Source organism: Marmota marmota, unplaced genomic scaffold (assembly GCF_001458135.2).
Source record: "Marmota marmota marmota unplaced genomic scaffold, marMar, whole genome shotgun sequence".
NCBI classification, from domain to species: Eukaryota; Metazoa; Chordata; class Mammalia; order Rodentia; family Sciuridae; genus Marmota; species Marmota marmota.
In genome coordinates, this window is record NW_026000229.1 from 49,914,835 (window position 1) to 49,941,056 (window position 26,222).

At 33.9% G+C, this 26,222-nt stretch overlaps 1 long non-coding RNA gene across 1 annotated transcript; it reads left to right on the forward strand.

Annotated features, from left to right (window-relative positions):
- Positions 1–1,646: 1,646 nt before the first annotated feature.
- On the forward strand, positions 1,647–7,632 carry LOC125613394. The gene is made up of 2 exons (XR_007343971.1): positions 1,647–1,698; positions 7,458–7,632. It is a non-coding gene; the product is annotated as an uncharacterized LOC125613394 (long non-coding RNA).
- The last annotated feature ends 18,590 nt before the right edge of the window (positions 7,633–26,222 follow it).

Genomic DNA, 26,222 nt, shown 5'->3' on the forward strand with positions numbered 1-26,222 from the left:
GAGAATTTTATTTTGGTGCTGGATATAGCTACATCCCTAGTCCATTTATTTATTAATTGTGTTGGGGATTGAACCCAGAGCCTTGAGCAGGCAAGGTAAGCAATCTACCAACTGAGCTATATCCCAGCCCCTCACTCGAGACAAGTTCTTATTATGTTGCTTTGGGCCTTGCTAAGTTGCTGAGGCTGTCCTCAAACTTGAAGTCCTCCAAGCCACTTGGAATATAGCCATGTGCCACCTGCTGTTTGTTTGTTTTTTTTTAAGGTTTTAATACACATTCAAGAATGCAAAATAGAGTAGGGCAATGCCACTCATGATGTAATCTCAGCAACTGAGGAGGCTGATAGTGGAGGATTGCAAGTTCAAGGCCAGCCTCAGCAACCTAGTGAAGTAGAGTGCCCCTGGGTTCAATTCCCAGAACAACAACAACAAAAACAAAGCAAAATTATCTTTTCAGCCAATAACTTGTGACTGATTAGCCTTTCCCTATCTCTCTTCCCTTCTATCTTCTCCCTAATTAAGTCTACGACATCTCAGAATTTAAAAAAATCAATCTAAAGCCCTAAATTGAAATCTGCTGTACTGGATCTCTGATATTTGTTCCTGTACATATACATACATATTTTTAAAATATTTTTACATTTATTTTGTGTTGAAAAAATATAGTGGATATACTGAGTTAAACTATATTACTAAAATTAATTTCATTCATTTCTATTTATTTTTAATGTGGCTTTAAAGCCTTTAAATTGCATGCATGGCTCATGTTATATTTCTATTGGAAGATGCTGTCATAGTCTAGGAGGCACTTTGCTGTTCAAAATCATACCAATGAGAAAGGAATGTCTCACTTCTGTTTGAAAGGTCTGAGCCTTAAGGGTCACTTTGACCTAGAAAAGTAGCCTCTACTCCCAAGCCCAGAGTTTCGTATAAGAGGTTTTAAAATTATAATTTCCAAGGAACCAGATATTTAGACTAGCATGTTTCTAACAGAGCTTAAAAAACGTTTCTAATGAGAGAAGGCCAAGGTTTTATAAATAATGTTGCTCCTGGGACTAAGCAACCTCTTTTATTTCTGAGTGATCACTACTCTTTTTCCAGTGACCTCCCAGTTCTGTTTTGTTCTGTGAGTTCCAGATGCCTCTGCTTCATAACAAAACCCATCCAGAGCTGATTCCTGCTTCTTGCTTGTCCCTCAGAATAATTCAGCACAAGACCAAAGCCTGTGGTAAACCTCTTCATCTCTGTTGCCCAGACACCCCGTGATTCTAGGAGAGGCATGTCTTCTCAAGGCCCTAGCAAGGAGCCATCCAAACTTTGTAGAACTACAAGTATGTTTCTACTACTCTGGTGTTCTTCATCTGATTGATTTTATCTATAGACATATTGAAATGGAGTCTTGAAATCTTGAAGTTAGATAGCCAAACAAGTGAGAGGAATCATTCATACAGAAATATTAGTAACATACAGGTTGAGAGCAGAGTTTTAGAAGGACCAACCTGATGTAGTTTGGAACTCAAATGTCTCTCAAAGGTCGCTGTGTTAAAAGCATGGTCCCCAAACTGTGATGCTATTGGGAAGTAGTAGAACCTTTAAGAGATGGGGTCTTGTTGGAAGAATTTAGGTCCTTGGGGAACCTTAAGGGGGATCTTGGAACACCTGCCTCTCCCTCTTTCTCTACTTCCTATCTGCCATGAGGTGAACAGGCCTACTCTGGCAGGCATTTCTGCCATGATGTACTATGCAGTCACAGGCCCTAATCACTAAGTCCAAGGATTATGGATTGAAAGCTCTGAAACCATAGCCTAAATTAAGTTTTCTTCTTTTTAAGTTGATTACCTTAGGTGTTTTGCCACAGTGATGGAAAGCTGACCAATACCAACATGGGCCGTAGTCTTGAAGTTTGTTCAAATTCTGTTCTCAAAATTCTTCTTTAATGCGCAGATAATGTTAATGTAACAGGACACTTAAAATTAAAGGACTACTTTGCTTTTTCCTTGCTAGCTTAATCTGATGCTGAAAGCAAGAATTGCCCCCAGGTGAGTCATGCAGGGCAAGGGGTGAACCTTGCAAAACCAGAATTACAACATACCTCTCCACTCACAGGCCCAGCAGCTTGACCTGACCTGATAGACATATGCATATTTTTAGCTTTTGTTCTCTGAAGTATAAAATCCTAATGGCTCTTTGGCCAAATCATGAGTAAATTAATTTCTTATTTCACTATCATCTCTTTCTTTTGGTAAAAAGAAATCCAGTCTATTGAGGCCCTTGTAGTCAAGCCTCTGGCCTTGGGCTCTGATAACCTTATGAAATGGTTGTGAAAATTAAATTAGTGTAGAGGGAGTACAGGTTTTGGCCACATAGACTTAGGGTCAATACCAACCTTGCTACTTTTTAATCTATATGGCCTTGGGCAAGTGACAATCTTTTTTTGAGGTATGGTTTCTTCATCTGTAAAATGAAGATGACAATATTTTCCTCATAGAACATTAATTAAGATAAAGATAAATAACATGAGTATCTGAAAAATAAAGATTTTCAACAATAATGACAACAGTGCCCTTGGATTTTTAATTAAAAACATCAAGAAATAGAGGGCAGGAACTTTTGCTCTCAAAAATGACAAAATTTAATGTTAGTTGGCCACAGCTATAAACTGTTGGAATCTTCCTGGAAAACAAACTTAAAACATGTTTCCCAACTGGTTCTATCTGTCTAAGGGTGGTAAGATTTCACAATATCTGCAATACTGAATACTGAATCATCAGTTTAAATCAACCTTTTCTCCCCTAAATATTCATTTTGTGGTTTTAAGCAAGTAGAACTCAAACTTATTTTATTCATCCATTTATTGATGCTTTCTGCTACCAAAAGAAAGAGATGATAGTGAAATAAGAAATTAATTTACTCATGATTTGGCCAAAGAGCCATTAGGATTTTATACTTCAGAGAACAAAAGCTAAAAATATGCATATGTCTATCAGGTCAGGTCAAGCTGCTGGGCCTGTGAGTGGAGAGGTATGTACCTTCTCTAAAGGCTGTAGATGATATTTTCCTTAGGAACTATCTGAGAAAACATAGCAGCAATGCAGTAAATATTTTCATTGTTTTTTCTTCAGTATTTATTTTTTAGTTGTAGTTGTCAATACATTTATTTTATTTATTTATTTTTATGTGGTGCTGATGAGCGAACCCAGGGCCTTTCACATGCTAGGCGAGCGCTCTACTTCTGAGCCACAACCCCAGCCCCTCATTGATATTTTATTATGTAGATGTTTTATATATAAAATGGCAGTCATTTCCATTTTTATTTTATTTATTTATTTATTTTTAATATTTTATTTTTTTAGTTTTCAGTGGACACAACATCTTTGTTTGTATGTGGTGCTGAGGATTGAACCCGGGACGCACGCATGCCAGGTGAGCGCGCTACCTCTTGAGCCACATCCCCAGCCCCAGTCATTTCCATTTTTAAACCCATACTGTGAAATGATAAAATATGGTTGAAAACACTTTTTAAAAAAATCCCTGTCAAATTTAAGCATATACCTTCTAAAACATCTCTGAAAATGCATAAATAGAAAGTTGACAGGTTACAATTACTTAAAAGTTATGCATACATATGGATAAAGCTTGGAACTAAGCATGTCATATGCCAAGAGTGTATGAACATTTCTTTAATTTTAATTTCTACTAGTGTTGTAATAATGTTTTTTACACAATAGATAACGGCTTAAAAATTACTGCAAATAGCTGAATCTAAGCATATGTCCCTAAGGATCTAATTAACTGTATAACATTTTCCACCTATTTAAAAATATTTCTTCAAAGGAAAATATTTTATTTGATAGGTACCTAGTTCTTTGTTTTACTTAGGTTATCTTTATATTGCTAATCATTCTTTTTGTTAGCTATTTAGGTTTTAAAGTCTTTTGACTATTATAAACAATCCTCTAATTAATATCTTATAAACTGTTAATTTTTGTTCAATGTTCTTTTTTAAATATAATTAAATTATTTAATTTCTCTAGTCTTTATAAAGAGGGAGGGGATGGTATAATTTAAACTATGTTTAACAATTGAAAGAAATAAAAGTACTCATCAAATAATGTAAAATTTATACATTAGAAAGAGAAATCCTCTCTCTCTCTCTCTCTCTCTCTTTCTCCCCCCACAATACCTTCATTTTGTTTATTTTTGTGTAGTGCCACCATAGCCCCGGTCCCACCCTCTATCTTTTGTCATCCCACTTTCCTCACTCCCTGCCTCCTGACCCCAATTTAAGTATGATCCTTTTCCAGGTGTCCAAGTTTCTGATCATTTCTTAGGAAAGAATCCCAGATGGGGAATTACTGAGTAATAAAAATTTCAATAGCTTAGAAATTATAGACATTAAAGATAGAAACATTCAGTGCAATATTAAAATAAAAATATTTGCACAAAAATAAAAATATTTGCACCAAAAATAAAAAGCCCAAAGATTAAAAAAAAAAAGTCAAATGGAATGTGGAGTGTGGAAATGAATTCAAGTAACAGTCAAATGGAAATTTGGTGTCTAAGAGTTGAAGAGAATGGATTCCTTGGACAATAATTACTATTCAAAGAATAAATAAACATTTTGCAAAGGAGAAGAATGAGAGAGATGAAAGAATTTCCCTGATCCCTGAAGGAATTGACCCTGCCAAGAGTGTGTTAAGGCTGTGTGGTTAATGACCATAGTCTCTTATACTTTCTTATATCAGAGTCTGAATATCTGCTATATAACATTTAAATTTCATGACATTTATCATGTTATAGATATTGATAGATAACAAATAGGAACTGTGACTTATCCTAACGAAGTATTAGAATATATTCTTTTTTGGGGGGGGGTGTACAGGGATTGAACTCAGGGGTACTAGACCACTGAGCCACATCCCCAGCCATATATATATTTGTTAATTTAGAAACAGGGTCTACTGAGTTGCTTAGTGTCTCACTTTTGCTGAGGCTGGCTTTGAACTCCCATTCCTCCTTCCTCAGCCTCCCAAGCCGCTGGGATTACAGGCGTGTGCCACCAGATCCGGCTAGAATGTATTCTTAAAAATAATTTTATTGGAGTCTGGGGGTGTGGCTCAGTGGTAGAGCACTCACATAGCATGTATGAAGCACTGGGTTCGATCCTCAGCACCACATGTTTTGCTGACAACTAGAAAAAAATATATTTTTAAAAAAGTAATTTTACTGGATCAAAGGACATGATTTTTTTTAACTCACTGATTTCCTTTTCTGAAATACTGCATGCTTATTAATATTGCTCTGTCAATCTTGTTAATTTTTGTTAGTTTTTCTGTCCAGTTATTTTCTAAGTGTTTTTTCTTGTGTAAATTGTTCATCCGTAGAAAGCTGACATTTAAAAACAAAATTCAGTTTGAGTATTTTTAGCAGATAATTATATAGTGGAAAGGGATTACTAATGAATTGAGAAAGTGAAGATCTACACCATTACATACAAGTATAATGCACCAATTTTAAAAAGTGAAAAAAAAAAAAGTAAAGATCTAGTAGTGCCCATCGGCACATTTTTAAATGAGTTCTTTATTAACTGCATCTTATAAATATGAACGAGGCAGTGTAATGTGTTAAAAATAATCTTATTTGTTTTTAATTAATCTAATATTTTGTTAGAAAAGTATTACATGCACATAATATAAAAGTTAGAATAAAACAAGCTTAATATGACAAAATTTCCCTATTTTGCCCAACCCTCTCCTCTCAGTTGATAATCATTTCCCATAAATCACCTGTCAACAATTTATGCTTTTAGTTTAATACCATGTTTCTCCTCTTCAAGTTTTATCTGATTTACATGAATCTATTGATTTTCCACTAAGAAAGATTAAAAATTTGTCAAAATCTGCCTACCCCTCCACCTCTGGAATTTTTTTTTTTTTTTTGTAATGTTGGGAATCCAACCCAGGCAAGCACTCCAACCACTGATCTACATGCATCCCATCCCCTACCTCTGGATTTTTATTGCTTATACTCTTTGTTTTTTTATTTTCTTGTGGTTGCCTTATTGACTTTAAATAATATATTTAAATACATAGTTCTTGACTCACAAAATTTAATATGAAAGATAAGAATGTTACCTTTTAGGGGGATGGGAATAGGAAATACAGTAGAATAAATCAGACATAACTTTCTTATGTTCCTATAGGAATACACCACCAGTATAACTCCACATCATGTACAACAACAACAATGGGAAGTTATACTCCATGTATGTATTATATGTCAAAAAACACTCTACTGACATGTATATCTAAAAAGAACAAATTAAAAAAATAATAAAAATTATTATGGTTTAGATCTGGAATGTCCCCAAAGGCTCATATGTTGAAGGCTTTGAGTCCAGTGCAGCAATGTTCAGAGGTGAGGCTTTTGGGAAGGGATTGGGTCATGGGGGCTCTAACCTCATCAGTAGATTAATCCACTAAGGGATTTATACATAGCTGAATGGATTATTGGGAGCTGGTAGAAACTGTATGAGGTAAACATAGTTGAAGGGAGTTGGAGTGTGCCCTTTGGAACTGTATCTTGTCTCCAGCTGGCCCCTTCCTCCCTTTTCCCCTCCATTTCTCTCTCTCACTGCTCTATCATATGATCCCTACTATATGTTTGCTTCACTATAGGCCTAAAGTGATTGGCCAAGTGACCATGGACTGAAACCTCTGAAACCTTGAGCCAAAATAAATCCTTACTCCTTTAATTTGACTCATTTTAAACCTTTTCTTTTTTTTTTAAATTTGTTTTTAGATGTTGATGGACCTTTATTTTATTCATTTATTTGTATGTGGTGCTGAGAATCGAACTCAGTGCCTCACACTTGCTAAGCAAGCACTCTATCACTGAGTCCCAGCCCTAGCCCCTTAAACCCTTTTCTATTTCAAAACATATATGTTTTTATACATATATTTATGGGTACATTCTTATGAATATTCATGTTTCCCATTACACTTTTTGATTCCCTAACACTGACCCTAAACCTACAAAAAATTTAATACTAATCATAACCATAGCCTTATACCTAAATCATTTAGTATAAAACCATATATATTAATATGAATATTTATGTATATTTTGACATATATATTTCATTATCAAGGGTATATTTGCAAATATTATATATTCATACATATTATTTATACATGAATGCACAAATTAAAAAACATGTATTTATATGACTCATATTAAACCATGTCTTTTTCAAATCATATATATTTATGCTTTCATACCTATTTTCACACATACATTCTTATGAATATTAATGTTTCCTGGTATACATATTAATTCTGTAACTCTAACCCAACCCCTACCCATAATTTACTACTAACCTTAGTAGTAACTAAACCTAATTTAATATGAAAACATACCTATTGCTATGCATATTTACAGTTATTCATTTTCTTGAGAGCTTGTTTGGAGGTTCTAGCAGGGGAGCGCAGCTACTCGTATACCCTTGACCGAAGAACGGTCCTCCTCTATTGGGGAAGGTCGTCCTCTTCCACAGAGCGCGCAGCTTCGGGAGGGACGCACATGGAGCGGTGAGGGAGGAAGGGGACACCCGCCTAGCTAGCCAGATCAGCCGAATCAACCCTGGCGATCAATGGGGTGACAGATGTCGCAGCCAGATGGCCCTCACATCCAGTTATTCATTTTCTAACCATAACACTAACCCAACATAAAATTTAATACTAACCCTAACATTATCCATTTACCAAAATACTATTTAACATTTAACATATATAAATAAGAATATATATGTGGATTTTGAATTATACATTTAATTTTCAATGGCATATTTAAATATACATTTTTATATATTCATATATATGATTATTCATGGATCTCTAAGTTTTAAAATGAGTGTATTCATATGACTCACTTTAAACCCATTCATATTTCAAAACACATATATTAATATATTATTTCATATATAATTTTATACACATGTAATAGTGATTATTCATGTTTCCCTATATACATATTTATTCCCTAACCCTATCCCTAATCCTACAAAATATTGAATCTTAAACTTAACATTATCCCATACCTAAACCTATTTTAACATAAAATAATACATATTACTATGAATATTTATGTGTATTTTAACTTATATACTCAATCATCAATTGTATATTTGCATATATATTATTATATATTTATATATAAGATTTAGGCATGCCTCTCTAAATTTAAAATAATTATACTCATATTACTCACTTTAAACCCTTTCTTAATTGATTACATATATATTTGTATATGTTTTCCTACATACATTCATAGGTACATTCTTATGAATATTCATACTTCCTGATATATATTCATTTCATAACACTAGCTCCTACCCAGCACACAATTTAATACTAACCCTAAACATATCCCTATACTTAAATCTAACTTAACATAAAATCATATATATTAATATAAATATTTATATGTATTTTGATTTACATAATCAATCATAAATGATATATTTGCATATATATTATAATATATACATATATATGATTTAGGCATTTATCCACAAATTTAAAAATGTGTATTCATATGACTCACTTTAAATTCTTCTGTATTTCAAGACATATAACATGTGTTTTCTTTTTTTTTATTTAATTGATTTTATTTTTTTAAATACACAACAACGGAATGCATTAAAATTCTTATTACACCTATAGAGCACAATTTTCCATATCTTTGTAAAAAAGTATGTTCACGCCATTTCATGTCTTTATAGATGTACTATTTTTTTGCATTACAATTCTTATGACATATATATACCAAAATTTTTCATATCTCTGTTTGCATTTAAAGTAGCTTGACACCCAATTCGTGTCTACTTACATGTACTTTGGATAATGATGTCCATCACATTCCACCATCCTTGCTACTCCCCTGCCTTCTCCTTTTTCTCCCTCCCCACTTCCCTATCTAGAATTCATCTATTCCTCCCATGTTCTCCCTTCCTACACCATTATGAGTCAGCCTCCTTATATCAAAGTAAACATTTGGCCTTTGTTTTTTTGGGAATTGGCTAACTTCACTTAGCATAATCTTCTCCAATGCCATCCATTTACCTGCAAATGTCATGATTTTATTCTCTTTTATTGCTGAGTAATATTCCATTGTGTATATATGCCACCTTTTTTTATCCATTCATCCACTGAAGGGCATCTAGGTTGGCACCACAGTTTAGCTATTGTGAATTGTGTTGCTATAAACATTGATGTGGCTGTGTCCCGGTAGTATGCTGTTTTTATGTACTTTGGGTATAGTCCGAGGAGAGGGATAGCTGGGTCAAATGGTGGCTCTATTCCCAGATTTCCAAGGAATCTCCATACTGCTTTCCATATTGGCTGCACCAATTTGCAGTCCCACCAGCAATGTATGAGTGTATCTTTTTCATATATATATATATATATTTTTTTTCTTACATATTTTCATGCATACATTCTTATGGATATTCTTATTTCCTGATATACATATTCATTTCCTAATTCTACAGGAAATTTATTACTAATCATAAACTTACCCCTGTACCTAAACCTAATTTTACATAAAAGCATATATATTAATGTGGAGTGGGGTGACTGAGATTTGGGGGTCCCTGATTGCTTCATGGCTGTGGCATGCCTGCTGCCTGGGAATGTTTCTGTGCAAGGGTATAGGATGCTCAGTTGCTATGGTGATGCCTCTCTGGAAGAGGCTCTGAGCAAGAGTCTTATCAGTCTTGACCTTGATCTCAGGCACACAGCTTCTGGGGAGAGACAAATGCTGAGCATGACAAGGCAGCTATGTTTCACCAACAACTTTCACGCCAAGCCTGCCTGCTTAACTTAAGACAGTGGGCATCCTGAGTGCGGCAGGAAGCTCCTCCAAACATTGCAACACTGAAATAGTTAAAAGAATCTTTCTAGTCCTGTAACTTTGTAGTACACAAAAACAATGTGTCTGTAGTCCTTTACTTCTTGAAAATGAGACCCTATATATATAAACTTGCTGAGCACTTTAGTCACTATTCCTCCAGCAGAGAACAGTGTCCCACCTGATCCCAGATTTGTATTTACCTGTGTGTGTTTTCCTTAATCATCTATCACCCCTTGCCAGTACCTCAGGTTCAGCTGTGCAGGTCAAGGCATATTAATATAAATATTTATGTGTATTTTGATATATATTCAATTATCAATAGTATATTTGCACATTTAGGCATGCATCTACAAATAGCGAAATGTGTATTCATATGACACACTTTAAACCCTTCCCTATTTCAAAATATATTTTTTGTATGTTTTCATGCATCATTTCACACATATATTCTTATGAGTATTCATATTTTAGGAAATACATATTTATTCCCTAACCCTAACCCTAACACATCCCTAATTTAATACTAACTTAACAGTCCCCTATACCTGTTAAAGCCTATTTAAACATAAGCCTATATAATAGTGTGAATATTTATATATATATTGTCATATATATAATCATCTATATTTCTTATATATCATTATATATCCTTTTTTATGATTTAGGCATGCATTTCCAAATTACAAAAAGGTGTATTCATATGATTCACTTTAAACTATTCCATATTTCAAAACATATATGTTTATTTATGTTTTCATGCATATTTTCAAACATATATAATTATGAATTTTCATTTCCCAATATACATATTCATTTCCTATCCCTGACCCTAACCCAACCCATAATTTAATATTAACCCTAAACACACCCCTACACCTAAACCTATTTAACAAGAATTATATATGAATATGTATATTTATGTATATTTATATATATTATGACTTATGTGTTTAATTATCAATGGCACATTTGCCTAAATGTTATATATTTAAGATATATGATTCAGGCATGCATCTCAAAATTGCAAAAACAATTGTATTCATATGACTCACTTTAAACCCTTCCCTGTTTTGGGCTGGCATTGTGGCTTAGCAGTAGAGCACTTGCCTAACATGTGCAAGGCCCTGGGTTCGATCTTCAGCACCACATTAAAAAAAAATAATGAATAAAGGTATGAATAAAAATGAATAAGGGTATGGTGTCCAACTACTGTTGAGAGCGGCAGCCGAAGGGGCCCCAGCAAACTTCCAGCTGCCAGCAAACTTCCAGCTGCCAGCTGATGATTGGCTCACAGCAGCCCCAGCAACTTCTAGCTGCCAACTGATTGGCTCCTCTGCTGTGATGCTCATTGGGCTGTTTCCCCGCCCTTTCAGACCACGGAGCTGCTCATTGGGGGACTTTTTTTGGCTCCACCCACACGACCCAGCCAATCGGCCTCAAGAGCAGGAGGAGTGGGGGAGGTGGAGAGGCTTGTGGAAAGCCGGTGGTGGCAGTTGGGCTCTGAAGGTTTTTCCTGAGGAGCTGTGTGGTTTGGTGTGTGGTTCTAAAAGTAAAGTTTGTTTCTTTTGACAAGTGGCTCCTGCATTGTGCCCAGCCAGACTGTGGCAAACTACAACTAAAAATAAGTAAATAAATACCCTTCTCTATCTTGAGACATATATATTTGTATATGTTTTCATACATATATTCACACATACATTCTTATAAATATTCAAATTTTCTGATATACATATTCATTCCCTAACCCTAAATCTAATCCAACTCATAATTTAATACTAATCATTAGCCAAGTTTAATATCAAAGCATATATATTAATATTAATATATATGCATATTTTGACTTATATGTTCAATTATCAAATATATTTACATATATTATTTTATATTCTTATTTATGATTTGGGCATGCATCCCTAATTACAAGGAGTGTATTCATACAACTCACTTTAAATGCTTCCGTGTTTTAAAACAAATATATTTATGTATGTTTTCATGCACAGTACCCATACCCCTACATCTAAACCTTTATTTATGATTTAGACATGCATCCTCATATTAATAATATACAAATATGCCATTGGTAATTGAATATATAAGTCCAAGTACACATAAATATTCATATTAATACATATGCTTTGATGTTAGGTTAGGTTTAAATGTATAGTTAGGGTTAATATTAAATTATGGGATGGGTTATGGTTAGTTTTAGGGAATGAATGGGTATTGGGAAATATGAATAGTTGTAAGAATGTACGTGAGAATATATGCATAAAAACATATAAATACTCGGGAGGCTGAGACAGGAGGATCGTGAGTTCAAAGCCAGCCTCAGCAAAGAGCAAGGCGCTAAGCAACTCTGCGAGACCCTTTCTCTAAATAAAATACAAAAAAGGGCTGGGGCTTTAGTTCAGTGGTGGAGTCCACCTGAGTTCAATCCCTGGTACCAAAAACAAACAAACATATGTTTTGAATATGGAAGATTTTAAAGTGAGACATATAATTACACTTTTTTTTTATTTGGAAATGCATGCATAAATCATATATGTACATATAATAATAGACATGCCAATATACCACTTATAAATGAAAATGTAAGTCTGAATACACATAAATATTTATATTAATATATGTACTTTTGGTGAAATAAGATCAAGGTATAGGGGTATGGTAGGATTAGTATTAAAATATGGGTAGGTTAGGGAATGAATATGTATATAAGGAAACATAAATATTTATAAGAAGGAATACAGGAAGATAGCTATGAAAACATAAATATATATGTTCTGAAATAGGGAAGGATTTAAAGTAAGTTGTATGAATACAATTTTTTACAATTTGGAAATTAATGTATAAATCATATATATTAATTATATTATAATATATGCAAATATACCACTTATAATTGTTTATATGTCAAAATATTCATATAAATATATATGCTTTTAAATTTTAAAAGATTAGGGGCCAGGGTATGGTTAGGGTTAGTATTGAAATATAGGTAGGTTAGAATTAGGGAATGAATATGTATATTGGGAAATATACATAAGAGGTCATAAGACATGTTTATGACATAAGTCATAAGAGGTATGCATAAAAATATGTATTAAAAAATATATAAATATATACGTTTTAAAATAGGGAGAGGTTTAAATTGAGTCATATGAATGCAGTTTTTAGAAAATTGGAGATGCATGCCTAAATTATAAAGAAGAATATACAATAATGTATATGCAAATATACCATTGATAATTGAATATATAAGTTAAAAATACATAAATATTCATATTAATATATACACATTTTTGTTAAATTATGTTTAGGTGAAGAAGTATGGATGGTTAGGTTTACTATAACATTATGTGTTGGGTTAGGGATAGTGTTAGGGAGTGAATATGTTTATCAAAAAATATGAATATCATAACAACTTGTGTGTGAAAATATGCATGAAAACCTATATAAATATGTTTTGAAATAGTGAAGTGTTGATGGGCGCTGTGGCACATGCTTGTAATCCCAGTGGCTCCAGAGGCTGAAACAGGAGGATTGCAAGTTCAAAGCCAGCCTCAGCAAAGGCAGGGTGCTAAGCAACTGAGTGAGATCCTGTCTCTAAATAAAATACAAAATTGGGCTGGGGATGTGGCTCTGTGACCAAGTGCCCCTGAGTTCAATCCCCAGTACCAAAAAAAAAAAAAAAAGAAAGAAAAGAAAAAGAAATAGTGAAGTTTTTAAAGTGAGTCATGTGAAATATTTTTGCTATAGAGATAAATGTGAAAATAATATATATTAAATATATAATACTATATATTTAAATATACCATATACAATTTAATATATAAATCAAAATAAACATAAATATTCATATTTATAAATGTGTTTATGTGAAATTGAGTTTAGATGTAAAGGTGTGTTCAGGAGTAGTACTAAATTATGGGTTGTGTTAGGGTTAGGGTTAGGAAATAAATATGTAATCTATACCATGAAATATGAATATTCACAAGAATGTGTGTACAAAAATGCATGAAAACATATATAAATATATATGTTTTGAAACACAGAAGGATTTAAAATGCATCATATGAATACACTTTTTGTAATTTTGGGATTATTCCTAAATAATAAATATAAGAGGATATAATGATATATATGAAAATATATCAATGATAATTGAATATATAACTCAAAATACATATAAATATTCATATTAATATGTAAACTTTTATGTGAAATTAGGTTAGCTCTAGGGGAATGGCTAGGGTAAGTATTAAATTATGGTTGCATTAGGGCTAGAGTTAGGAAATGAATATGTATATTGGTAGATATGAATATTCATAAGTATGTATTCATGAAAATATGCATACATGTATAAATACATATGTTTTATAATAAGGAAGAATTTAAATTGAGTTGTGTGAATACACTTTCTTGTAGTGTGGGGATGTATGCCTAAATCAAAAATAATATATAAAAATATATATGCTAATATACCATTGATAACTGAATATATAACTCAAAATACACATAAATATCCATATTAATATATAAGCCTTTATGCGATATTAGGTTTACGTATAATGGAGTGGTTAGGATTAGTATTACATTATGGGTTGTGTTAGGGATAGGGTTAAGAAATGAATATATATATAGGGAAATATGAATACTCTTAAGAAGCTTTGCATGAAAATTTACATGGAAACCTATATAAAAATATGTTTTCAAATAGAAAAGGGTTTAAAGTGAGTCATATGAATACCCTTTTTGTAAAATGGGGATGCATGCCTGAATCATAAATCAGAGTATATAATAATATGTATGTGAATATGTTATTGATAATTGAACAAATATGTAAAAATACACATTAATATTCATATTAACATATAAGCTTTTATGAGAAATTAGGTTTAGGTATAGGGGAAAGGTTATGGTTATTATTAAATTATGGGTTAAGTAAGGGTTAGGTTTAAGAAATGAATGTGGGTATCTGGAAATATGAATATTCATAAGAATGTATGCATGAAAATATGAATGAAAACATATAAATACAATTTTTAAAATATTAAATGTTTTTAATTTTTAAAAACATTTTAAAAAATGAGTCATATTAATAGAGTATGGAATTTGGGAATACATGTCTTAATCATAAATAAAAATATATAATTTTAATCATAATAAAAATATATACCATGGATAATTGTATATATAAAGCAAATTACACATAAATATTCATATTTACATATTTGCTTTTGTTAGATGTAAATATAGGGTTAAGGTTAGGGTTAATATTAAATTATGTGTCGAGTTAGGGTTAGGGTTGGGAAATGAATATGTATATTGGGAAATATGAATACTCATAAGAATGTATGTGTGAAAATATACATTGAAAACTTATATATGTTTGGAAATCCATTAGCCTTTAATGTGAATGGTATGAATATAGTTTTTTTTTTTTTGTAATTTGGGGATGCATACCTGAATCATAAATAAGAATACATTAAAAAATATATGGAAATATACCATGGATAATTGAATATATATGGCAAAATACACATAAATATTCATATTAATACAATAATAGGTTTACATATAGGGTTATAGTTAGGTTAGTATTAAATTAAATGTAGAGTTAGAGTTAGTTTTTGGAAATGAATATGTGTATCAGAAAATATGAATATTTATAAGAATTTCTGCATGAAAATGTGCATGAAAGCTTACATAAATATATATGTTTTGAAATAGGAAAGTCAGTCATATGAATACATTTTTTGTAATTTGAGGATGCATTTCTAAACCATAAATAAGAATATATGATAGTATATATGCAATATACCATTGATAAATGAACATATAAGTCCAAATACACATAAATGTATTAACATATAAACTTTATGAGAAATTAGATTTAGGTTTAGGGGAGTGGTTAGGGTTAGTATTAAATTATGGGTTGGGTTAGTGTTAGGGTTAGGAAAAGAATATGTATATCAGGAAAGATGAGTAAAATGTTCATGAGAATGTATGTGTGAAAATATGCATGAAAACATACAAACATATGTTTTGAAATATGAAAGGGTTTAAAGTGAGTATGTTTTGAAATATGGAAAGGTTTATATTGATTCATATAAATACACTCTAATTTGAAGATGCAAGGCTGGGGTTTTGGCTCAGCAGTAGAGTGCTTGTTTAGCGGTAGAGTGTTTGTTCTAGCATTTATTTATTTTTATGTGGTGCTGGGTTCAATCCTCAGCACCACATAAAAATAAATAAATAAAATAAAGGTATAATTTGGGGATGCATTGCTAAATCATAAATAAGAATATATAACAATATATATTGAAATAAGTGAGTTATATGAATGCACATTTTTAATTGGGGATGTAAGTGTATCATAAATGAAAATATATAATAATATATATGCGAATATACCAATGATAATTGAATATATAAGTCAATATACACATAATTATTCATAATAATATATATGCTTTCACATTAAATTAGGTTTAGGTATAGGGGTATGGTTAGGGTTAGTATTAATTATTTTTAACCTTTATCTTATTTATTTTTATGTGGTGCTGAGGATTGAGCCCAGGGCCTTACACATGATAGGCAAGTGCTCTACCACTGAGCCACAATCCCAGCCCAGGGTTAACATTAATTTAATGGTTGGTTTCAGTTCAGAGTTAGGGAGTGGATTTTTTTGCGGGGAGGTGGGTATCAGGGATTGAACTCAGGGACACTCAACCACTGAACCACATCTCCAGCCCTATTTTGTATTTTATTTAGAGACAGGGTCTCACTGAGTTGCTTAGCACCTCGCTGTTGCTGAGGCTAGCTTTGAACTGGGGATCCTCCTGTCTCAGCCTCCCCAGCCAATGGGAATACAGGCATGTGCCACTGTGCCCGGCTAGGGAGTGGAGATATATATATATATATATATATATATATATATATATATATATTCAGAAATATGAATATTTATTAGAATGTACATGTGAAAATACGTATGAAAACCTATATAAATATATGTTATGATACAGGAAATGGTTTAAAGTGAATCGTATGAATACACTTCTTTTTATTCGTGGGATGCATGCCTAAATCATATACATGAATATATAATAATATATATGCAAATGTGACATTGATAACTGAATATATAAATCAAAATATACATATATATTCATATTAATATATATGCTTTTATGTTAAATTAGGTTTAGATGTGGGGGTATAGTTAGTATTTTTTTAATATTTATTTTTTAGTTGTAGTTGAACACAATACCTTTATTTTATTTATTTATATGTGGTGCTGAGGATCAAACCCAGGGCCTCGCATGTGCTAGGTGAGCGGTTTACTGCTGAGCCACAACTCCAGCCCTAGGGTTAGTATTAATTTATAGCTTGGGTATGGTTTTTGGTAAGGGAATTAATATGTATATCAGAAATAAGAATACTCATAAGAATGTATGTTTAAAAATATGTATGAAAACATATATAATTAAATGTTTTTTAAATAGGGAAAAAAATTAAAAAAATTTTTTTTAGTTGTAGATGAACACAATGTATTTATTCATTTTGATGTGATGCTGAGGATTGAATCCAGTGGCCCACACATGAGAGGCAGTGCTCTACCACTAAGCTACAGCCTGAGTCCTGAAGTAGGAAAATTTTTATAATTAGTCATATGAATACACTTTTTAAAAATTTGGGGATGCATGCCTAAATCATATTTATTTAATATAGAATGATATATATGTAAAGAATGTATAAGTCAAATTAAAAATAAATATTCATATTAAATATACTTTTTATGCTAAATTAGGTTCAGTGTATAGTTAGGGTTAGTATTAATTTATGGGTATGGTTAGGGTGAGGGAATGAACATGTATATAGTGTAACATGAATATGCCTAAGAATTTATGCATGAAAATATATGTGAAGTTATATATAAATAAATAAGTTTTGAAATAGGAAAAGGTTTAAAATGAGTCATATAAATACAATTTTTGTAATCTAGTGATGTGTGGATAATCATATATATGTAAATACATCATGTATATGCAAATATACAATTGATATTTGAATATGTCAAAATACATGTAAATATTCATATTTATTATGTTTTTGTAAAATTAGGGTTAGGTGTATGGGTAATTTTAGGGTATTAATAAATTTTGGGTAGGGTTGATTTGGGGCTAGGGTTAGAAAATGAATATTCATATTGGGAAATATGAATATTCATAAGAATGTATAAGTGAAAATATGTATGAAAAAACATAAAAAATATAAGTTTTGAAATAGGGAAGTGTTTAAAGAGAGTCATATAAATACATTTTTTTTCTAAATTTGCAGATGAATGCAAAAACATCATATATGTGAATAGATAATAATATATATGCAAATATACCACTGATAATTGAATATATAAGTAAAAATACACATAAATAGTAATATATATGTTGTTATGTTAAATTAGGTTGAGGTATGGGGTAAAGTCAGGGTTAATATTAAATTTTAGGTTTGGTTAGGGTTAGAGAATATGTATATGTATATCAAGAAACATGAATATTCTTAGTTACATTAACATGTGTCTGAATAATTTGTATGATACTATTTTACATTTATTTTAATTTCTTTTGATTTAATTTATATTTCCCTTTTCCATTTCTCCATTCAAGCAAGCAACAGGCTCTGAATTTTATCACTTCTTGAGGTATGAGACAGGGAGGAAAACACAATTAGTTGGTAACATTTTTGCAGACTTTTGTATTCTGTAAGCCCAAATTCAATGAGAAGCATGGAATTTGAGGGAAGTCACATGGTGATTAGGAGAAGTGGGGGTTGGAGAGGGGCTTCTCCTCAGAGATTCCAGATATTGGAGTGGCAGCAAGAAGAAATGTGGTTCTCAGATACTGCTTCATGGTGGAGCCCCAAGGTTGGGGTCATGTAAGCCTCATAATGACTAGATCTGTCAGACATCTGGGGATAGGAAGGATCCCAGCACAGACCCTATTCACACATGAGGGTCCCCAAGGCCCTAAAGGAGCAGAGGTCTGCAGCATTAAAATCTATTATTCATTGAGGGCTCTAAGTTATCTAGGTGTAGAGATACTCATGTCTGGGGGTCTCCCTACTCTCTGATGCTTTGGCAACTATGTACCTTGACCATATCCAGGGAGAGCAGAAAAATTCCAACAATGTCTATGGTTACATTTTCCATCAAGCAGGACTTATGAGGGAAGGAAGAGAAAAAGAGGCTATTTTTTTCAGAGGCAGAAAACAAATTGAAGTGTAGAAAATAAACTCTTTCACCTCTTTCATTAAGTTTATTCCCACGTATTTTATTTTTTGAGGCTACTGTAAATGGGGTGGTTTTCCTAGTTTCTCTTTCAGTGGATTTCTCACTGGTATACAGAAATGCCTTTGATTTATGGGTGTTGATTTTATATGCAGCTACTTTGCTGAATTTATTTATTAGTTCTAGGAGATTTCTGGCAGAATGTTTTGGGTCTTCTAGGTATAGAATCATATCATCTTCAAATAGTGCTAATTTGAGTTCTTCTTTACCAATCCATATCCCTTTAATTTCTTTCGTCTGTCTAATTGCTCTGGCCAGTGTTTCAAAACCTATGTTAAATAGATGTGGTGAAAGAGGGCATCCCTGTCTTGTTCCAGTTTTTAGGCTGAATGCTTTCAATTTTTCTCCATTTAGAATGATGTTGGCCTGGGGCTTAGCATAGATAGCTTTAATGATGTTGAGATATGTTCCTGTTATCTCTAGTTTTTCTAGTGTTTTAAACATGAAGGGATGCTGTGTGTTTTTAGAATGCCTTTTCTGCATCTATTGACATGATTATATGGCTCTTATCTTTAAGTCTATTAATGTGATAAATTTCATTTATTGATTTCCATATGTTGAACCAACATTGTATCCTGGCATGAATCCCACTTGGTCGTGGTGTACTATCTTTTTGATATATTTTTGTATTCAATTTGCCAGAATTTTATTGAGAATTTTTGCATCTATGTTCATTATGGATATTGGTCTGAAGTTTTCTTTCTTTGATGGGTCTTTGCCTAGTTTTGGAATCAGTGTGATATTGGCCTCATAGAATGAGTTTGGAAGTACTCCCTCTTTTTCTATTTCCTGAAATAAATTGAAGAATATTGGTATTAGTTCTTCTTTAAAGGTCTCACAGAACTGTGCTGTGTATCCATCTGGTCCTGGACTTTTCTTGGTTGGTAGACTTCTGATGGTGTTTTCTTATTTCATCACTTGAAATTGATCTGTTTAAATTATGTATATCATCCTGATTCAATTTGGGCAAGTCATATGACTCTAGAAATTTGTCTATGCCTTTGGTAGTTTCTATTTTATTGGAGTACAAGTTTTTAAAATAATTTCTCATTATCTTCTGTATTTCTGTAGTATCTGTTGTGATATTTCCTTTTTCATCATGTATGTTAGTAATTTGAGCTTTCTCTCTCCTTCTTTTCATTAGTATGGCTAAAGATCTGTCAATTTTATCTATTTTTTTTCAAAGAAGCAACTTTTTGTTTTGTCAATTTTTTCATTTGTTTCTTTTGTTTCAATTTCATCGATTTCAGCTCTAATTTTAATTATTTTCTCTCTTCTACTGCTTTTGGTGTTGATTTGTTCTTCTTTTTCTAGGGCTTTGAGATGTAATGTTAAGTCATTTATTTGTTGACTTTTTTTTCTTTTAAGGAATGAATTCCATGCAATGAACTTTCCTCTTATTATTGCCTTCATTGTGTCCCAGAGGTTTTGATATTTGTATATGTGTTCTCATTTACCTCTAAGAATTTTTTAATCTCCTCTTTGATGTCTTTTGCAACCCATTGTTCATTCAGTAGCATATTATTTAGTCTCCAGGTATTGGAATAGTTTTTATTTTTTTATTTTATCATTGGTTTCTAATTTCATTCCATTATGATCTGATAGAATGCAGGTAGTATCTCTACTTTTTTATATTTGCTAAGAGTTGCTTTGTGGCATAATATATGGTCTATTTTAGAGAATGACCTATGTGCTGCTAGGAAGAAATATTTGCTCGTTGAAGATAAAATATTCTATATATGTCAGTTAAGTCTAAGTTATTGATTGTATTATTGAGTTCTATAGTTTCTTTGTTCAACTTTTGTTTGGAAGATCTATCCAGTGGTGAAAGAGATATGTTTAAGTCACCTAGAATTATTGTGTACTATTGAACTTGAGAAGAGTTTGTTGAATGTAGACAAAAATCCATTGTTTGGGGCATATTTATTTATTATTGTTATGTCATGTTGATGAATGGTTCTCTTAAACAGTATGAAATATCCTTCTTTATCCCTTTTGATTAACTTTGGCTTGAAGTCTTTATTTGATATGAGGATGGAACCCCCTGATTGCTTCTGCAATCCATGGGAGTGGTATGATTTTTCCCAACCTTTCACCTTCAGTCTGTGAATGTCTTTTCATTTGAGATGAGTCTCTTGAAGGCAGCATATTATTGGGTCTTTTTTAAAAAATTTAATCTGCCAGTCTATGTCCTTTGATTGGTGAGTTTAGGCCATTAATATTCAGGGTTATTATTGAAACATGATTTGTATTCCCAGCCATTTTTGGTATTTAACTTGACTTGGTTTCTCCTTCAATTATTGGGTAGAAACTATAACACCTCAGATCTTTAGTATAATACCTCCTTTTGCTTATTTTCATTGTTGTTTTTTTAATTCCTCTTCATGGAATATTTTGCCATGTAGTGCAGTCTTTCTAGGTGTAAATTCTTTTTACTTTTGTTTATCATGAAGGTTTTTACTTCATTATCAAATCTAAAGCTTAATTTTGCTGGATATAAGATTCTTGATTGGCATCTATTTTCTTTCAGAGCTTGGTATATGCTGTTGCAGGATTTCAGGGTCTGGGTTGAAAAATCTGCTGATATATGCATTGGTCTCCCCTGTATGTGATCTGATTCCTCTTCCTTGCGGCCTTTATGATTCTATCCTTATTCTGTATGTAAGGCATTTTCATTATAATGTGCCTTGATATAGATCTGTTGTAATTTTGTACATGTGGTGTCCTGTAAGCCTCTTGCATTTGATTTTCCAATTCATTCTTCATGTTTGGGTTCTGATATCTTATTGAAGAGATTATGCATTCTTTTGGTTTGAAACCCTGTGTCTTCCTCTATCCCAATAACTCTTAGATTTGGTCTTTTGATGCTGTCCCATAATTCTTGGATGTTCTGCTCATGGTTCTTTACCATTTCACTGTGTGGTTAACTTTATTTCCCTAATTGTATACTTTGTCTTTATTATCTGACATTCTGTCTTACAAGTGATCTCGTCTGTTGGTGATGCTTTCTATTGAGTTTTTAATCTGGTTTATTGTTTCCTTCATTTCAAGGATTTCTGATTTTTTTTTCAGAATTTCTCTTTCTTGAAATAATCTTTTGCTACCTGTATTTGCTCCTTCATCTCTTTGTTGGTGTGATCAATGGATGCCTGTATTTGCTCCCTTATCTGTTTATTGGTGTCATCAATGGTTGCCTGTATTTGCTCTCTTATGTGTATTGGAGTGATCAATTTTTGCCTGGATTTGCTCTTTTAGGTCATTCTTTAATTCACAGATCATTTTGATTTTGAATGTTCTGAACTCCTTGTCTGACATTTCATCAACTGCACTGTCCATGGGTTCTGTTATTGGAGTATCCTGGTTTGTTTGGGGCACTTTCCTTCCTTGTTTTTTCATATTGTCTATGGGATTTCCTTTCTTGCAGTGTGGATCTGAGGTATTACAGTTTCTACCCTATAATCCTGTAGTATCTGTGCAGATTATCTTTACTTCACCTTGTGTTGGGCTTCCAGACCCTGCCGGTGTCCCAAGATAGATGCTACTGCAACTATAGGTGGTGGCGGCAATACCACAAGATAGCAGTGGAGATACCCCAAGATGGAAGCAAAATCTTTCGGAGATGGGGCTGAAAGGGTGGGCCTTACCCTGGTTTTGGGATGCCTGCTCCATGCAGCTGCTTCTAGGCCATGTCTGTTGTCCCAAAATAGAGGCTACTCCATAGGGAAGGTTATGGGGATGGCTGCAGTATCTCAAGATGTAAGTGGGTTAGACCTGGGCTTCCAGGTGGTGGTGGTGTTGGGGGGGGGACCCAAGCTTTCCCTGGGCACTGGCTCCCACACAGGTCAGCAAGGCAAGTTTGGGTGGGTCTGAGCTCCTGTGGGGCTCTGCCAGTGGCTGGATGGGCCTGGGCCTACCCTGGGCCCTGGCTCCTGTGTAGGTCAGTGAGGCAGATCTGGGCTGAGCCTGAGCTCTGGCAGTGGTCTGCCAGTGGGCAGACGTGGTCCTGGGCCTAACCTTCACTCCAGCGGGTGTCTGCTAGGGACAGGATAGACTGGGGCCTACCCTGGGGCTGAGCTCTCATGCAGATCAGCGAGGCAGGTCTGGGCTGAGCCTGACTCCAGGGGTGTCTACCAGTGGGCAGAGGAGGTCCTGGGTCAAGCCTGAGCTCCGGCATGATTCCAGTATTTTTTTTTTCCTTTGGATATTTGAAGATATCATCACTCCACTTTCTTCTCTAATCTTACCTGCTTTTTGTATACTTGTTCCAACATAGACTACGGGAGGTGAATTGAATTGTCTACCTCTCATGTGCATTTAGTCTCCTGGTTTCTCCTTCAGTTTCTGCATTATGAATGATGAAACTGTTATTTGGTACACAAATGTTACAACTTCATTGTAAGTAATCCTTTTAATATTACAAAGTATCATGTTTAATAAATTTTGGGGGGACTCAAGTCCTAAAGTTATTGAAAATCTGGGCTTGATTTTTCTCTCATGCCCTAATACTTTCACCATGAAGCATCTTTGATGAACTACACTGATAGTCACTCCACAGCCTACTCCTCTTTGATTTTGCTAATGCTGACCCTGGAGCTTATTTGAGCTTTCTTGAAAAAACAAAACAAAACTGGCTTGTTAATGTTTTTCTGAGATGCAATTTTCTTTCTTTTTATTTTTTTTTTCTGGAAATTGCAACTCATTTGCTTTTCATTTTCCATATAATTCTAAAAATTTTGGATACACTGATGATATTCACTGTGATGTTTTAAAAAATAATTGTCTTTTATCCTGTTAAACAAATGGCACTGGGAAAACCAGTTATCCATACATGTGAGAAGGAAACTAGATCTCTGTCTTTCACCCTATACAAAAATCAACTCAAAATTGAACAAAGACCTAGAATTTAGACCAGAAAGTTTGCAAGTGCTAGAAGAAAATGAAGGATCACACTCCACCAGAGAGGTGCAGGCAACCACTTCCTCAATAGGACTCCTAAAGCTCAAGAGATAATATCAAGAATTAATAAATGGGATGGCATCAAATTGAAATGCTTCTGCACAACAAAGGAAACAAGAGCATGAAGACAGCACCTATAGAATGAGAGAAAATCTTTGCTAATTTCTCTCATGACAGAGGATTAATATCTAGAGTACATTAAGAACTCAAAAAACTAAACACCAAAACCCCCCAAATAATCCAATCAATATATGGGCAAATGAAATAAAAAAAACATTCTCAAAAGAAGAAATACACAGGGCCAACAAATACATAAAAAAATTAACATCTTTAGCAATTAAGGAAATGCAAGGCAAAACTACAGAGAGATTTTCTCTCACTCCAGTTAGAATGGCAGCCATCAGGAATGCAAATAATTACCAGGTGGTGGAAAATGCCTGTAATCCCAGGGACTCTAGAGGCCAAGGCAGGAGGATCACAAATTTAAGGCCAGTCTGGGTAATTTAGCAAGATCCTGTTTCAAAATTAAAAAAGATTTGGGATATAGCTCAGTGGTAAAGCACCCCTGGGTTCAATCACTGATACCAAAACAAAACAACAACAACAACAACAATAATACAAATAATAATAAATGCTGCAGAGGGTTTGGAGGGAAAAGGAATACTATTGTGTCATTGGTGGGATTATAAATTAGCACAACTATTATAGAAATCAGTATGGAGTTTCCTCAAAAGACTAGGACTGGAACCATCATATGACCTCCCAGAACACACACCGAGCCCGGATCGGCTGAATTCAATCTCCCGTTCGCCTGCGTCTCGCAGACAAACTGCTGTGACTCAGCATTAAACGATCCCGCTGAAACAACTGGTCAGCCCTTCTGAACCTGCTGAGGTTAATACCAACGGAGCCTTCATAGGCAGTGGCCACAGGATTGAGACGGGGCTTGGGAGAGCCAGTCAGGACCCACCTGTTGCATTGGTCACCCAGCAAAGGGAACGAACTGTCGCCATTTGCATGGGATACCACCATGGCAGAGAACTGATGTCACCAGAATGCGGTGGAGGAGACAACTTCATTGAAACCGGCGGCGACAGGTGTGTAATCCCCTAGCCCTTCCTCTCCACACAGCGGGGAAACCTTAAGGGCCCCTCCCAGCTCTCCCGTAAGGGCCCCTCCCAGCTCTCCCGTGAGCACGATAGTCAGACCGAGGGAATCAGGAGTGGCGCGGGACCCGCGGCGCGGAACCCCCGGCTACCGCTCCCACCAGTGCTGACAACTGAGGTCTCTTGCACCAGCTACTGGGGGCATGGCTACTGGAGGGCAAGCAAAATTTCGCTGAGGGTTCTCAGCCCCAAGCTCCACAAACTTAGGGTCTGAGGGAATGGCAAACGGGGAGAGTGTGCCCAGTCGTTCAAGAAAATAGGGCTCCCAGGAGCAGCAGACCTGGTGTGTAGCCAGTATTGTTGTGAGCGTCACCGGTGAGCAGGGCCTGGCTTGAGGAAAAGTGGAGAAGTGACTAGACACAAGAGAAGGCCCTAGGCACTCAGGACGGGAGACGCGCCCAGTCTGGGAGGAGGAGCTGCTGCACAGTGATTGGTTCCCGCATATTGAGAGGAGAAGCTCGTGGGCACAGCTCCACCTACTGGAAGAGAAGTTAATCAAACTCTAAGACTGCATTTATTAAATTTTTGGTTTTTTTTTTCATTTTCATTTTTTTTATTTTTTAAATTTTTTTAAATTTTTTAATTTTTTTTAATTTTAATTTTTTTTGATTATTTTTATTTAAATTTTTTTCTTTTTTCTTTTCTATTTTTTTCTTTTGTCTTTTCTTTTCAATTTCCTTATTCCCCCTTCCTTGAATTCTACCTGCTTACTCTCATTCTCTTTAGTGACTTCTTCCCTTCCCTTCTAATACCTTTCCTCCCAAGCATCAAATAAATTTATAGGAGTAAACAGTAACTCAGCAGTCAAACAGAACAAGAAGTAACATGAGCAGCAT